The sequence below is a fragment of the Eubalaena glacialis genome, chromosome 3 (genome assembly GCF_028564815.1).
Source record: "Eubalaena glacialis isolate mEubGla1 chromosome 3, mEubGla1.1.hap2.+ XY, whole genome shotgun sequence".
In the NCBI taxonomy this organism is placed as follows: Eukaryota; Metazoa; Chordata; class Mammalia; order Artiodactyla; family Balaenidae; genus Eubalaena; species Eubalaena glacialis.
In genome coordinates, this window is record NC_083718.1 from 73,271,207 (window position 1) to 73,287,939 (window position 16,733).

The 16,733-nt window shown below is 43.1% G+C and overlaps 1 protein-coding gene across 7 annotated transcripts in view; it reads right to left on the reverse strand.

Annotated features, from left to right (window-relative positions):
• Positions 1-16,733, reverse strand: part of PBX1 (PBX homeobox 1) — a 315,946-nt gene that overhangs the window by 273,960 nt on the left and 25,253 nt on the right. Inside the window, exon 1 of one of the 7 annotated variants that reach the window (XM_061183161.1) lies at positions 14,604-14,625. The exons of 5 other annotated variants lie outside the window; for them this stretch is intronic. The gene's annotated coding sequence lies outside the window, so the exon portion shown is untranslated. Of the gene's footprint in view, positions 1-1,858; positions 1,881-14,603; positions 14,626-16,733 lie in introns of those variants that run through there. One more of the 7 variants, XM_061183162.1, reaches the window with a different exon arrangement.

Consider the following 16,733-nt stretch of genomic DNA (forward strand, 5'->3'; position numbering starts at 1 on the left):
TCAGTCTTGGCTTTGTTAATCATTCCAGAAATATAGATCTCGATTACCTCATCTGTCCAATAGAGGTAACAACATTTGACCTCTCACTCTTGTTGGAATCATGCAAAGATGAAGTAAGATGCAAGTGTGCTCTAATAAGTTAAATCCTTATAAAAGTGAACAGTATTTGCATTAAAATTATTGACATCTGGCATTCTGTTTACAAGGGCTTTGGATTAACTAGTACACTTCTGCACGTGTGAGTAGGACTAACAGGCATATACCTCTCAAAGGCTGCGCAACCCCGTTCAGGTCCCTTTACCACTGCTGGTAAAGGCTGTTACATTGCGAGCCTTTAACCATTCCACATTTATTCAATAAACATTTATTGAGGGCCTGGCACGGTACTTGGCACATGTTGGGGGCTCAGTAAATGGTCACTGAATAATGAACAAGTGCCTAATGCAGAGATGAAGATGACACGGCAAGCTGCCACCACTCTCTGATCCTGAACCCATATCCGAAATCCTTAATGGATTAAGGCGCTCTTCTCTGAAGACCCTGGCCTCAGCTCAGAATTCTCAGACTTGGCACATGAAATGAAACCTCTTTGCCATTCCTGACCTAGGCACAAAGATAAAACACATTTTAACCCTGCTTTCATGGAGCGCCTGAACTAACAGGGAAAAGGCAGTAAACAGACAAATGTAGCACAGTATATGTTAAGAGAGAAGTATATGAGCCCAGAAGAAGGTCGTGGCATCGAATGATGTGGATAAACTTATTGTTCTCAAACTCGCCTTGCCTCTTAAGATGCCACTCCCTCCAGGTTTCTCTTCTGCATCCCTGATAGAACTTTTTTCTTACTCCCTCCCCTACTCAACTTCCATACTTTGGCATTCTCAGGGTTCTGCCCTGGTCCTCTTCGATTCTGTACAGACTTTCTGGGATCATCATTCCTTCTCTTAACATCAATTGCCATATACATGCTGATTATACCCAAATTTATGTCCATAGCCCTGACCTCTCTGAAGCTTCAGACGTGTATTTCCAGTTGCCTTCTACACAACCACTTGAATACCAACAGGCTACTCAACTCCTAACTCATGAACTCTCTTCCCCTAACCCTCCTCAGTACCTTTCTTCAGCCTCTGATAATCCTGATATCCTTTAACACATTACTATTCAAGTCTTCCAAAATACAAATTCTTAGCTTGGCTAATCTGTCCCTGTGATGGCCTGAGTCTCTGGCCATAAAGGTCATATGACTCTAAGCCTCTGCCCATGCTGTGCACTCAGCCTGGTATATACTACAGACTCCCTCTTTACTACACCTTTGCATTCTTCAACATCCAGAGACCAATTCCAACATACTTCCCCAATACTTCATGGCAGAGTTAGTTATGCCATCCTAACTAATAAATGATCTTATAAGATTCTGAAATTCTTCTCTCTCATCAAAACAATTAAGTTACGCTGAAGGCGGTATGAATGTTTATGCAATCTAGTTTATGCAAAACTTGCAAGTATCATCAATTTCCTTGCACAAATAAAGTATTAACTGTTTCATTCATTAAATAAATAGGAAGTCCTTGCCACGTGGCAAGGCATGTTCTAGGTGTTAGGGACAGAGCAATAAGACAAAGTCTCTGCTATCATGGATCTTATATTCTAGTGGGAAACATAGACAGTAAGCCAATAAAACATCAGATTACCAGATTTGATTTTGATTACCAGATTATCACAAATTTATTGCAGAGCTCATTTATTAGAGAAGATGGAAGATGAGAGTTGTTTTAAATATACACGAAAAAATTATAACTCTTGAATAATGAAAAAAAATTTTAAATCCCTTAAAGCTGAAAGGAATTACTCTCACCCTTCCCATGCCCTTCTTCATGGTCACCATCATCCACATGCTTATTGTTATTAAAAGAACAGACTGCAATGACAGTAAATCTTCCCAATCTAGGGGAATTAGAAGAAAGGCATGAATTACCAAAAGTATCTGCATTTAAAGAATTTTAGTGAAAAATAAAATTTTTAAACTTTATAAGACATAAACACTAATTGCTAATAAACTGTTTCCACAAAAAGGCACCATCAGACCTACTTTCTGGAACAGAGTGTATGTTGCAATTGGTATGCAGATAGATGTTGTTCACTTTATATAGGCTTTAAAAGGTTATTTATTTGAACTGGCTATATATTTCCTTGAGCAATCTTGAGTATCTAAACCCAGTACCCTAAACTTTTAAATGCTCAATACATACTTATTAATTTAACTGTTATATTATTTATATGCTTGATCAACTGCTTTTTATGGGAAGACTTTCACAAATCACCAAACATTTTAAACACTGGAGTTTGAATTGAGAAGACTGTGTTATGCCTAATCTGAAAGAAGAGGAAAAGCCATCAGCACCGCCAAGTAAGAGAGTTAGTGAGACCTGAGCTCCTCAGGGGTTAAACTCACATTCCAAAAGACTGGCTCATCTGCTTTAGGACGACTTAACTCTGTTAGAGTCTTGGAAGCTCTGCTGTAGAACTTCAGAGGACCAAAAGTCACCTTTCTCCAAACAAAAGCATTTTCACAAAAATGTTCTTCTGCCACTCTGCTCCTCTCCACCCCTTACACCCACCCCACCTGGCTCACTTCCCTTCATTCCTAGCACCCTGCTCATGTGTCATCTTTTCAAAGAAAATTCTGTGGCCCTCACCACCCCCAAGATGGGGAGGTACCCTCCTAAACACTCCCACAATACTCCATCCGTATCCCCATCACAGCATTTCATACTCTGAATAGGACAGTTTCCTTGTCTTTCCCCCCGGAATACGAGTTCCTGGAGATCAGGGTCTATGATGTGATCATTGATATCTTTCCAGCAATGAACACAGTGCCTGATGCATGGAAGGCACTCTACCTCTACAGAATAAAGATGTTTGTCTTGCCTTCTCCCATCTTTACTTTTGTTTTATTTATTTGTTTGTTTGTTTGTTTGGAAAACAGAGTAAGAAATTTCAAATGCAGTTTATCTAAAAATGAAGTATTTCATAAATGAAAAAAACTCAGTCCTAGACATGAGGAGGTCATAGGAAAAGCCTCAAAGGAACAGCTCAGCTCTACACCAAGACACGTTTTCAGCTTATTAGAATTCTTCCTATTAAAATTTAATGCAGTCTTCTCTAGCAGTTCATTTTGTCTGCCAAGTCCTTTATGACTATTTTGATAAGTTATTTATTACATATGGATGCCACAGTGGTAAGCGGGTAGCATAAGCAAGAGTTCAGGGGACAGAATGAAAGGGCCACATCCCCTCCTGATTGGCTGAGACTAAATCATTAGATCTTGTGACAAGCAGTTATCACCAAGTGCCGGCCTGAATGACAGAGCATCCTGGTACACAGTAGGCAGTCAACACATGTAACCAATGAGTGAATGAATGAATGAATATCTGGGTGCAAGGGGCCTCGGAAGTCAAACTATAATCCTAAGAGTGGTAGGACCACAGTGCAATCAGGATGGAACATTGATGGATAAGAAAACAAGCAGTTTTATATAGAGCAGCCTAGTACAATTCATATACCCTCTGTAACCCTCAGTTTCCTCACTTCTAAAATGAGAATGATAATAGACTTAAATGAGATAATGAACAAAGGGCTTTACATTATGCCTAGCAAAAAGTGTGTGCTTAAAATTACTATGGTATTATCTCATAGGCACAGTTCATAGTTACTAAACTGAAAAGCACACCAAACTGAACTTTAAGTAGATGTGATAGGAAACATTCTGAACTCAGGAAGTAGAATATGTAGGTATTCTCCACACAATCTATCATAAGTACTCTACTGGAGAATAAATGGTTTTAGGGTAAAGAAATCACACCTTAAACAAACTCAAAAGTTTGTTATCTAAAAAGAACCCATTACCTTGCACAACTTACATACTGCCGCTTAAAAACACATACTACGTTGAATTACACAAAGACTTCTTCATGAATCTTTTTGTATATATTTCTGAGGATCCATATTTTCACATAATGGAGTTGCTTGAAATGTGACTACCCCTTACCCAGGTATAAATATATTGGTGCTGTGATGGTCCCCTAGCTACATATGGCCAGTCCCTCAAGGTCACACTTGCATTATTCTTCTCTAATTTTAATTTTTAACACATGGGACAGAGCTGAACTTTCTCCACATTCTGTTTACCTTAGGCAGTCATTCAAAATTCCTCTCTTCTGCAAGCATGCATTCTGAACTTGGCTTAAAGAGAAAGAAATAAAGCAAAGACAAAGAGAAAAAAGCAAAAATAGGGGAAAAAGAAATGAATAAACTCCTTTGGTCCTGCCTTATGTACGAAAAGAAATAAATGCTGCTTTCCTGGCCCCATTATTTTCACTCTGTTCCTGGGTTCCTTTTAGAAAAATCTAGAGGGGTGGGGGAGGAGTGAGTTTGGAAGAAGAAAGGAAAGAGATGGAAGATAAGGAAGGTGGGGGGGTGGGGAAACAGCTGCGGAAGAAAGGAAGAAAAAAGAGAAGAAAGGGGAGCTGAAACCTGACACTCAGGAACTCAGGGCCTGCAAGGCAACGACTTCGCAGGACTGAAAACTTGCCAGCCTGGGGAGGTGGGCTGGTTCCAACCGAAGCCTTCATTAATGCTTCATACACTCAGCCCCTAATTTACAACCGTTTAAGGGCAAACATTCTGCAAGTACCTTTGGGGACCTCTGAGGACAGAAAGAAGTCTAAGAGAAATTAGGTGCCTAGAGAGCTCCCCTCAAAGGCTACAGCCCTTTTGTGCAGGCGAGCAATTTAGTAATTTGTTTTTGTCTGTTGGGGGCTTTCAGGGGTGGGGTGGAGTAGAAAAGACACACAGCCGGTCAGAAGCTGGGGGTAGTGGAAACGGTTGGGGTGCCTATGTATGTGTGTGGGAAAATAGAGGCTTTGTGTCTGCGAGGCTTTGGGATGTTCATAAGTGGGTGGATATGGACAGAGCTAAAGACAGGGACTCTGCCCAAACAGCCGGATCCTTGTTCAAGAAATTAAATAAACAAGAACTTCAAAATATAAAATAGAATAGAAGTAAAATAAAATAAAGTAAAAATCCCACTATAACAGTCATTGCTGGGTGGTTTCCTGGAGTGCTAAAATAGAGAGCAATTTTTTTTTTAAGGATTTAGAGAATGCAGCATAGCCCTGAAGTTCATCCCAAGCTGCAGACTCTGAAACCTGGCTGAGGAAGGCAGGATGGCTTGGAGGGTGGGACCCCCCCCAGCAGTCCTCTCAGGAAGCCTTTCCCTAAGCTTTGTTTCTCTTCAGCCCATACCTGTATGAACGGTGAACACTGTGTTTTAACTAACCGGGGCCTGGGAACTGGTTAGGCAGCTTTTCTCCCAAGGCCACCATGAACCATCAATCAGCCAAAGCTCAGCAGTCCTGGAAGGAAGACTTGAACTCCCTCTCCTGCCACAGGAGGAGGAGAATGGAGAAAGGGAGGCTAAACAGATTACCTTTTAACCAACAGCTTCACCTAAAAGGATTAACACTGAGGATTAACTTTCACAGGGCCACAGAGCGGGATCCCCACTGCTGAGGGTGCAAGGCTGAGTGCAGGCTGGCTCAGCTCGCAGCCAGGACCCAGGAAGGAGCAAAGGGCAGTGTCTGGTCTGAACTAACTTCCCTTTCAAAGCTGCTCTCCCCAGAATGAGCTCTGCGGAAAACTGATCCCACAGGCTAAGGGGTCTCATCTTCAGAGTATCCAGTTGCAACACTTCAACCCATAGGATCCTCAGGGAAAGACAGTGAAAGCTCAAAGTGAGGCAGGCGGCAGGAATGGGGGCAAAGGGGTCAGGTAGATGCCACACCTTGCCCTGTTCCAGAAGGCTTGAGCCTCACCCCTTCCTACCAAAATTTAAAGTCCAAAGACTCCCTCATCCCCACCTCCTCCAGAAAAGAGTACTAACGTGCTTCTCCTACTAGTGAGATACAAACCCCAACACTAAGGTTCTTTTTCCCACTTTCCCATCAAATGTGGTAAAAATCCCTGTCATCCTTACAAGGGGCCCACCTGAAAGTGAATGAAGCTTCCCGGGAAAACCCCTTTAACCACATGCCAAGGTCTCAGAAAGAACTACATACAAAGTTACCTTCCTCCTCTCTCTTCTTTGTTTTATTGTAATCACAGAAGTTCTCTTAGCCCAGGGGTCCTTGAGGTAGTTGCTAGTGAATAATGAAGCTGGTTAATTGCACCTCTAAGGTCTGCTACTCTGAGGGTAGAGGGATCCCTGATCTATATGAAACACAAGCCATTCTTCAGGTATGAAGATCAGAACTGCTGACCCATCAAAAGTCATCTCTTTGGATTACTCCAGTCTCAGATCAACCTTGATCCCCCAAGTTCACTGTGTGACTAGAACATTTACGAGAAGGCCAGACCACTTTAAGGATGGTATCTGTGGCCAAGGAATACAGTAAAGGAACTAGCCCACAGAGGGTGCGTATACTAGCCCACTGCTTTATCCAGTCAGGTTCTACTACTTCCAACAGGCATGGTGGTGTCCCAGTCAACGGGAAAGTACCAAAATCCCTGTTTGCTTCTTGTGTCAAGAAAGGCAACTTCAGTTAAAAAGCAGTAGAACACTTTAGGTCCTTAATATTTTCATCATTTTACTCTAATATTACAGTGACAATGTATTGTGGATTTTTTTTTAGGACAGTCCTGACTCAAATATGCTATCTAAATTTTCTCATAATTATACTTACAATTGTCGGGCCCAACAGACTAAATTGAGATTTAGGAAGTAGGAACATCATATTGAAAGTGCTCAATATTGGGAGAGAGGTACTTCGGACTGCCAGGATGATTTGGGTCCTAGCATTGCCCCAAACTGACAACCGTGAATTCAAATTTGCTTTGGAAAAGAACTGCTCCTGAGGGCTGAGTCACATACACACGCTGGCTTCAACTTTTGTTGGCTTGTTTCAAAAGAGCACTGAACCTTTTTAAGAAAAGGGGAGGAAAAAATCGGGTGGTGGGGGGGAAGGGGGAGGAGTTGTACAAAGCCTGCTCTTCGCTTAGCAAACTCATAGGAAAAATAAAATGAAAAAAGGACACACATCAGGATATATTTCCAGTCTTCTTAACTTCTGCAGTAGTCTTTTAGAAGGATGCAACTCATTGAGTCTATGCTTCCCCAAGCATTTCTACTACAGCAGGGCAAGGAAGAGGCAAGTGTCTCATGATCACCAGCATCCCAACTGGATTCCCAGTTACCCCCATCCTAGGCCTGTGCCCCTCCCCCAACCCTGGGGGACAGTCTTGCTCCAGGCAGCTTTTGTAAGTCTCAACCCTCACAAGAAAAATGATGGGTTTGAACTATTAACCCTTCCCCAGAGGACTGAAATTAAGAAGAGGCCACTGACAAAATATTCACATGGGAATACTCTAAAAAAATAATAAGCTAAATATTTGCCCAGCAGTTCCAAGTTTGCCTGAAGAAAGAGAAAAGAAACAAAAAAAGGAGGGGGAAGTGACCAAGCAGTAGAAAGAGACTAGGGTCAAACTCAGGATCTGTAAAGAAAGAATTACACAATTTAGGGAAGACTGGAGTTCATGCTGGCAGCAGAGGTGAGCAAGGTTGCAGTAAAAGAATGGGGTTGGACATGAGATCCCTAGGGAGAGATGCAAAGGGGAAAAAAAAGAAATCATACTGACTAGGGGGCTGACTCTTTGCTGAAAAATCAGGAGGAAAAGGAGACGAAAATGGAGTCTGGTGTAAAGAAACAAGGCTCGAAAATGGAGTCTGGTGTAAAGAAACAAGGCTCGGTCTATCAGCAGGGAGGGGTTGATAAGGACACAGACCAGGATTCAAATTCAAGCCCTGCCACATACCTGTTGAATAACCTAGGGCAAATCACTTTACCTTTTTGAGCCTCCATTTCTTTTTAGGTGAAAGGGGGAAAATGATACCTCTCCCTCCTTCCTCCAGGTGGTTTTAAAGGCCTAATCTGATCATGTAAATGAAATGTGCTGTAAACTCTAAGGTACTATACAATGTCAAGCTATTTTAAGTCTGAGACTCTTTATGAAAAATGTGGCTGCCCAGGTAGCACTTCAAAAAGTCAAGAAGGACAAAAGGGGCAGAGCGGAGCTGGGAAGGGTGAAGCCCGTTGCCTAGAAAGGATATGAACCAAGGACGAAAGCAACTGTGATCAGGTTCCCCAAGGTCTTTACCACATACTGAGGGCTCCAGTTAACGCTTGACACTAGTTTGCTCATCAGAAAACTCTAGGAATTAAACTAGTTCACCTCCAAAAGAAGGCTCTTCTAGCTCTAAGAGTGTACAGTAGGCATCTGGGTGCACTGGAGGGGAGAGAAACCCAAAGAAGCCACAGACGATGGAAAGCAATGTCTAGGGCCTCCACCACGTGCCTTTGTCCCCACCTAACTCTATTCTGAAATTCACCAGCTCAAGGCTCTACCACCCTGTAGGAAGGGAGGAAAAAAGGTAAAAAAGGAAAAGACAGAATAAGGTAAACATATTCTCATTTTAGTAGTCAGGTGAAACAAACAAACAAACAAACAAAAACCAGAAGCCCGGGAACTGGGAACCCTACAGAAAGGTATGGCAACAATTCAGATCAATTTCTTAAAAGGCCAGGGCTTCTTGACTGCCTAGAGTAACAAGCTACAAACTCTTCTGAGGTACCACATGTCCACAAGACCCCCCAAAAAGCCCATGAAGAGTCCATTCTTAACTGTAAAGTCCTAAAATGTAGAAGAAAATTAAGGAATTCTTCTTAATTCTGTGTACTTAAGGAAAAGTACACAGCAGATCTTGGCTTCAAGGCCACAACTTTAGAATCATCATAGCTGGGGACATCCAAATGGGTGTAATGGTCCTCTTAAGGCCATATAAAGAATTGGGAAATTCTTGCTTGCTGGCCAACAAATTCGGAAGTATGGTAGACAACTATCTCTGTGTCCCCTGACCCCCACCAAAGCTCCATTATGATACTGCGTCTTTCCAACAAACCAAGATTGTTCCACCTCTTCGAAGAACTGTGTTGTATTTTCCAACCATCAACCTTTGATGTCTCTATCTACCTTCTCAGGAGATGACCATCCTTTCAGATAACCATCAATTCTTTCAACAAAAGACAGGGACAGGGGAGGTTCTTCCTAGCAGGCCCTCAGGGGCCATCTAAACCCACCTGAGATAAAGGAGAGAGATACTGGTAGTACACAAAAGGTAGAAATAATAACACCTTAATTCTCAAAACACTATCATGTAGTTACCAGTATCCCTATTTTATACATAAGGAAACAGAAACTGAAAAGTTAAATGCTGTATCTAAAATCAAGATAAATGAGACAGAAGCTTCTGTCCCACAAACAAGTGCTCTTTCCACTAGATCTAAGTTTCTCCCATATCATGAGCAGGTCCATAATGACTCTGGTGATATCCAAGTCATTAAAAAATGCAAATAGTACACAGTAAAAATAGATCATAAAAATAAACCTGCATGCCAATGAAACAAAACATACATCCAACTTTCCCCTTGTATTTCTTCGTTATAACTCTGTCTAACAGTAAAACTGGGCTGAAACAACGGACTTTCTTTTACTGGGAAATTCTACTTTCTCTTTGTCTAATCTGTGTTCAAGGTTCCGTATGGAACTCCACCAAAGCCCTAAAAATTACAACCTTTGGAGCTATTCTGTCAGCTGTATTTCCCTAGAATGTATTTTTCCTAGCTAGCCCAGGCTGGGTGTCTCTTTCTGTCATTTTTTTCTTATGAGCCCATTTGCAAGGACAGGGTCTAATTCTGTGTTCTTTAGAGCACCTTTCATACTGTTGTTGATTAACACTAAATAATAATGATGCTTATAATAATGGCTGTCAATAATCATAACCATAACCATCATCACCATAAATAAGATTTCTCACTGGCAGTTTCTGGAAGCCGATGAATATAATAAGGATCATGTCAGTTTGGAGATCACCTGATAAAAGTGAAGCTGAGCTGGGTGGTGACAATGAGCAAATGAATCACACATAACATGCCAAAAGCGGTGATTAATAAAGGGCTCCTCTTCTCCTTTAAAAAAAAAAGGCTCCCCAAGTCGTCATCCAGGCAGGTGACTGACCTCGTTTTCCATTCAGGCTGCTCAGTCTTAGCTTCAAGAGACATCATTCATTTCATCCTCAACTGTTTTACAGCCAAATTAATACCGTGGGACCATGACTGAAAATTGCTCTATTGGCACTGCCCACTTGGCTCACCAGTGCCATTTGCCAAGGGCGCGGCTTAGGTTTCCAGAGATTTTTTTTTTTTTTTTTTTTTTTTTTTTAAGGAGAATCATGCCCAAGTTTACAGGCTTAAGCAAGGGAAGTTCTGATCAGCATTGACCCCATTCCACTGAGGAGAAATCTACAAGGCATAAATTCCATGGATTCCCACTTCCCCTAGAGCAAGGACATGCTCAGGAACCAGAAAGTTCTCTCTGCTATGGGAAAGACTGTAACTTTCGGGACAAGCACAGCACTGTCTTAGCCTGTGAACAGTGGGAGCCTTCTCCAAACCCAAACTATAGAGTAGAAGAGGGCAGATGTAAAATTACAGCAGAAGCCAGGTCTTCTGTCTTTAAGACAGCTGAATGCAGACAGTATAGTTGAAACAAGCTCGGAACAGAGACTTGCCACTTATCAGTTAATCATAATTCTGGGCCTCAGTGCCCTAATCTGTAAAATTAAATGGTTAGACTAGATGTACACTAACCAATAAGGTAAGCCACTAGCCACGTGTGGCCACAGAGCACTTGAAATGTGGCTAATCTGAAATGTGCTGTAAAAGACACAGATAATTTTGAAAACGGTACCAAAAAAGAATGTAAAATATCTCATTACTAATTTTATATTGATTACATGTTGAAATAATATTTTAGATATATTGGGATATACTTTTTAAAATTCACTTCACCTGTTTCTTTTGACTTTTTTAACACGGTAATTGCAAATCCCAAATTTTCTATTGAAGTTTCTTTTCCTCAGGGCTGGACTAGATGTTCTCTAAAGCCTCTGGCAGCTTTAACAATCCATGTTTCATTTTGTGCTTCTGAGTGACTTTCCCACAGCAAGTTATTAGCAGAAGAGAATGTAAACCTTTTTCCTCAAAGAGACTCAATCTCCTTATCTCTAAAATGGGGATAATGCCACTTTGATGTGAGAGGAAATGGAAAAATGATCTGAAATTAAGACAGAGCTGTGCAAATTAAGTTGTTATAATTATCACACTATACTATTACTTCCAGCAACCGGGAATGACAGGCATAAAGGAAGGATAAAGTGGGAAAACTTAGATTCTTTCTAAGGAAGAGAACATCAGTCAGCCTAACCTTGATGTTACCAAGCTTCTACGCACAGATGAACCCTGAGAGAATTGGAGATAACCCTCTCGAGAGCCAGAGAGACCCAGAACCGTCATGCAGAGTCAGGGGAGAAACCCAGAGAGTACTAGTAAGTGCCGGCTTTGGGTCTGAAAAGCACCTTGGTTCCCAAAGCCCAAAGCACTTTATACTTCACAGTGGAAAGGACGGTGTTTCTGACCTAATAAAAGCTAGAAAGCAAAAAAAAAAGAAAATTAACAATATTTTTACAAACTAGTGGCTATTATTTCATTACTTTTTAGCCCTCCCAACAACTTTTAGCCAAATACCCACATTTTTACAGATTTATAAAAAGAAACAAAACCAGAAGTTAAGTAACTTGCGGGGCTTCCCTGGTGGCTCAGTGGTTAAGAATCCGCCTGCCAATGCAAGGGACATGGGTTCGATTCCTGGCCCAGGAAGATCCCACATGCCACGGAGCAACTAAGCCCGCGAGCCACAACTACTGAGCCCACGTGCCACAACTACTGAAGCCCACGCGCCTAGAGCCCGTGCTCCGCAGCAACAGAAGCCACGACAATGGGAAGCCCGCGCACCGCAACAAAGAGTAGCCCCCGCTCGCCGCAAGTAGAGAAAGCCTACGCACAGCGACGAAGACCCAACACAGCCAAAAATTAATTAATTAATTAATTAATTAAGAATTTTAAAAAATAAAGCGAACAATTAAAAAAAAAAAAAAGAAGAAGTTGTTAAGTGACTTGCCCTGGGTCATGCAGCTGGTAACCACAGAAGTTGAAATTCACACCCATGTCTCCCTACCCAATTAATTCTTCCCATCAGGAAAAAAGGGGAGAAAATATGGGGCAGACTTAGTATTTCTAACCTTTAAGGGAACAGCTTAATTCTTCTCAAGTAGCCCCAGAATCTGGGGTCCAGCTAACATTTGGAAGATAGAAGTGCTACCACCACAGCAACTCACCCACAGTCAAAAGCTAACAAGATAATTGTGTCTGGATCTATAAATAGGTGGGTTGGGTTTAAAAAGAATGTAAGGGTTGTGTGCCAGGGAGGTACTAGTTTCCAGTGCGTGGAAAGGGAAAAAGGAACCTATCATAACTGAGTATTCACAAGAAAACCCAGGAGGAGTCTTCTTCGTCGGCAAGGCCAGTAGGGCAGGGGAGAGTGAGGGGACAGGCGTGTTTTCAGGAAGCAGCAAACCACTCAGCAGGGGTGACAGCACAGCGGGAAGGAAGGGCATCCTCGAGGGACAGAATTCAAAGCGCTGACACCTGGCTGGCCACCTATGGCCACAGATCCTGTACTGCTTTCAGACACCGCTCATCCTCAAGGGCAATGAGAAACGATGATCACAACCAAGGCCTCCACGACTTCTTTCTTTTCTCAACAGACTACCAACTTTGCAAACCCCTGAGACTGAAATGGCCAGTCAGGGACAATCAGAACTTTGGACAGTCAGCAACAAGGCAAATTAGAAGCAATGAAAGCGGCTTTGGGAGTTCCCATCAACTCAGCTGAGAAGGGTGGCGTGGAAGTTTACATGTTAAAGTGAATTGTTTCTGTTTCCTTTCCTAGGACGCACATGGGGATGAACTGGAAAAGCCTCACGGACTCTCATACTGAAACCGTGAGCCCTAAGAGGGGACCCTGGGTACTAGGATTCCCCGCCGCCCTCACTCAGACACCACCGTCTTGGAACACAACTCGGCTTGAACAAAGACCCTCCTCCCCATCACCCCCCAGCTCCCCAACACCCACCCCCTTCATCTGCCTTCCCCTCCAGCCACATTAACTGCTCAGAAACACAGTCACTCCACTCTAGAGTTACTCAGGAATCGCATTCTTAGAATAACTCATCAATTATACCTGTCAACTTGCCAAAAGTGCCACAGGGGAGGTGGAAAGTCTAGACTGCATCTAACTGCAGCAGCAAGCACCCCTGTTCGCAGAGGGCCCCAACTTTGCAAATGGCCTTGACAAGCTCACGAGAAACAAGAAGCCAAGAAAATGCAGGAGCTTCAGGTTGGAATGCAGACCTTATCACCAAGTTCCTCTCAGGCCCAAGGTAGGGCATGCATCTCCCCATTTCTCTACTTGTAGACTAGGAAAATCCACACCCGTCTGCTAAAAGGATGTTCTGCCACAGAAGACCTGGGTTAGGAAATGGTGAAAAGAAATGTCATTGTGTGACTTAAATATAAACACAAACTCATTGTCAACAAAAGTGCTGCCAAGAAAGCAGCGTCATGACAGACAGACTTTTTAATTAATTGGCAAGAATCATTAGTAATTAAAACATTTATTGTATGCAAATTCCGCTGCTAAATCTTTGGAAAGTTTATTCTGCTAAGCAGGATAAATATTCCCGTGAACACCATTTATGTGACTAATATAGTTAGAAAGCCCCCCTTTGTTAATCTGTGAAAAGGTAAGCTTTCACTCAACTTAGCCTGAAATGAATCAGGATCCAAGTTATCCAGAACCCTAATGAATAAGGTGGTCCCTTGATTACAAAACTCTTTGTGAACAGAGCTATTCTGGAAAAAAAAAAAAAAATCACTGGACGTGCACTGTATTTCCATGATAATGCGCATAACTATTGACCAAACTAATCTTAGGCAAGTTATTTTTAATCACCCTGTGCCTCAATTTCCTCATTTGTTAAATAATTATTTCCACCTTGTAGGATTGTTGTATACTTTAAAATGAAATAACATATATGAACAGAAGAAATGCTTTGCACAATGAGTGGCACATAAAACCTCAATAAATGTTAGAAGTGTAATCATGCATTCGAAGTTTTTAATATCACCAAACCTCAACATCCCCGCAAAGAGTCTTTCTTATAATTTATTTAGTTTATAGTTTACTATAACAAATCCACAGTCAGAAGGAGAAACAGACCCCAAGCATCCTGACTCCTGAGATCAATTCCCTGTTCATCCAACAGAAGGAATTCTCAATTCCCTCCATCATCCAAACTGTGAAGGGCTAGGTGACAGCATCTGCTTTCAGGAGTCACAGAGTTCACTATGATTTTGAAGATTTAGGGGAGCAAAAGGCAATAGATCTTCTGGCCATAATGCCAAGCAGGATTTCACGCTGTTGTCCTCCCCATTAAGGCTCACCAAAAATGGCATCTCACAATTTAACTTCCTCCTCACCAATTCAGGCCTCATTTTTCACACACCTCCTCCCCCCCCATGCTTGTTTACCTGAACTCAGCAGTATACCTGACCTTGGAGGCACAGGGAGTGGAGGCCATTGGGAACCGTGGCAGGAGTGCATGAAGCAAGCAGTACAAGTGAGCCAGCCCAGAGCCCCAAAGCACTAAAAAAAAAAAAAAAAAAAAAAAACCTGACGAGGTCGGGACTATGATGGAAGCATCCTCCTTTTGGCCTCTCCCTTCCCAGTGAGAGCTGGCCGAGGTATTTCTCCTATCAGCCTTTCTCCATGAGGCTCCACGTCAGAGTCAATACGCTTATTCTTCTCCGAGAAACAAGTGCATTGCAACAGGGACAGAAATCTAATTCCATCTCAGTCAGTGGCTCACTCACTATAAGACCCTGGCAAAGTCACTTCCCCTCCCTCCCCGGCAATTCAATCCCGGGAACAGGAATCAGAAAGGCATTCGTCAGCCCCCTTCCCGTAGTGAGACGTGGATAATATCACCTCCACCCTAAATACCTCGCAGGGATCGGAGAGGATGGATGAGCCAGCATTACAGCCAATATTCTACTCACCGGCAATAAACAACTCACCTTTTGGAGGTAAACGGGCTCTTTCCAGGGCACCAGGGGATCATTTAGCACTCAGAAAGAAGTAACCTGCTCTGTGGTCCTCTGGTGTCCTGAAAAGTGTAATCCACCTCCAAAAGGTGAGCCCTGAACTCTCAGAGAATTCGTTTTCTCACAGTAAGATCAGAAAGCTTCGATGTTTCCAGCTTCAGCAAAAACACCCCTGATATCTTTTTCCCATCCCTTCTCTCCCCTCTGTTGGGCCCATCTCCTTACAGATCATCCTATTCTCTCCTCTCCTCAAACAGAAACCAGATGAAACCGTCTGCAAACAACTTGGGAATGCTCAGTGTGTGCCTGGGGAAACTTAAACAAAAATCCTTTCTGGGCCTGCCACCCTCCCCCCCTCCCCCCTCCCCCCTCCCCCTCCCCCTCCCCTCCCCTTTCTTTCCCTCCTCCCCCTCCTCCCTCTCCTCCTCCCCCTCCTCCCCCCTCCTCCTCCCCCTCCTCCCCCCTCCTCCTCCCCCTCCTCCCCCCTCCTCCCCGTGGTTGTTAAGGGCCCAGCCAGTTAATGGGAAATCTTCTCCTTTCTCCCCCCTCCCCCACAGCCCCTCTCCCGGCTGGGTCCTCAGCATTTGATTCCTGTCTGTCACTGAGTGATGAGGACAAAGGGTGAGGAGTCAGGAAAAGGTCTGGGCCACTTTGTTCAGAGTCTGGATGCGAACTTTGGATGAACTCTTCATCAGGGAGGGGGCTGGGGAGGAGAGGAGAGGCCAGCAAGGAGAAATTCACTGCTCTCTGGGCTCAAGCCTCAAAAAAAAAAAAAAAAAAAAGAAAAAAAAAAAGGAGATAGAAATATTCTCTTTAAACAACAGAAGGGGGGAAAAAAAAGGGTTAGGAGGGTAGAAACAGCCTCCCTCAGCCCCCTTAGAAGAAAAGAGGGCACCGTGCGGGTGAGGGGGGTGTGCTTAAGAAAACAGAAGGCCAGGGCACCGCTCTTGAACGCGGCTGTTGGGCCCATGCTGTGGGCTGCCAGCCAAGAGCTAGTTTTGTTTCTTCCCCCTCCAGCCGGTCTCTCTTTCTCGCTCTAATTTTTTTTCCCCCTAAACCAAAGGGAATTCCTAATAAAGCCACACTAGACTTGCAGAAAGCGAAGGGAAGGAAGAAGGGACCAGGGATGGGAAAAGACAGATCAAACCCTATGCCATCTTAAAGTCCAAAATATGCATGTAAAATTACAGCACACTTCATCACGTGCATAAACCCATACGCATAAACCCGAGAATGTTCAGTCCTGAGTTGATTTCTCTTTTTTTCGTCATCTGTGTGTATGTGTGTGTTTGCATGTCCAGGCTGGCAACTTCTCCTGTGTGACTTCTCCCCCCTACCCTGTACAGGAGTTTTTTAAAAAGCACCATTAACATAGAGCTGGAACCACTGCAAAAGCCAGTTTGTCTTCTTTGTGCTCAATAAAAGCCGGCTAGAACTCTTTCACCTCCACTTACTATTGATTTTTCTATTGTACTCTACAGGCGTGTGTATCTCACTCATCAGACTGTCTTTCATTCTGTGAACCTTTCCAACCACATCTGGACGTGAGGTTTTTCA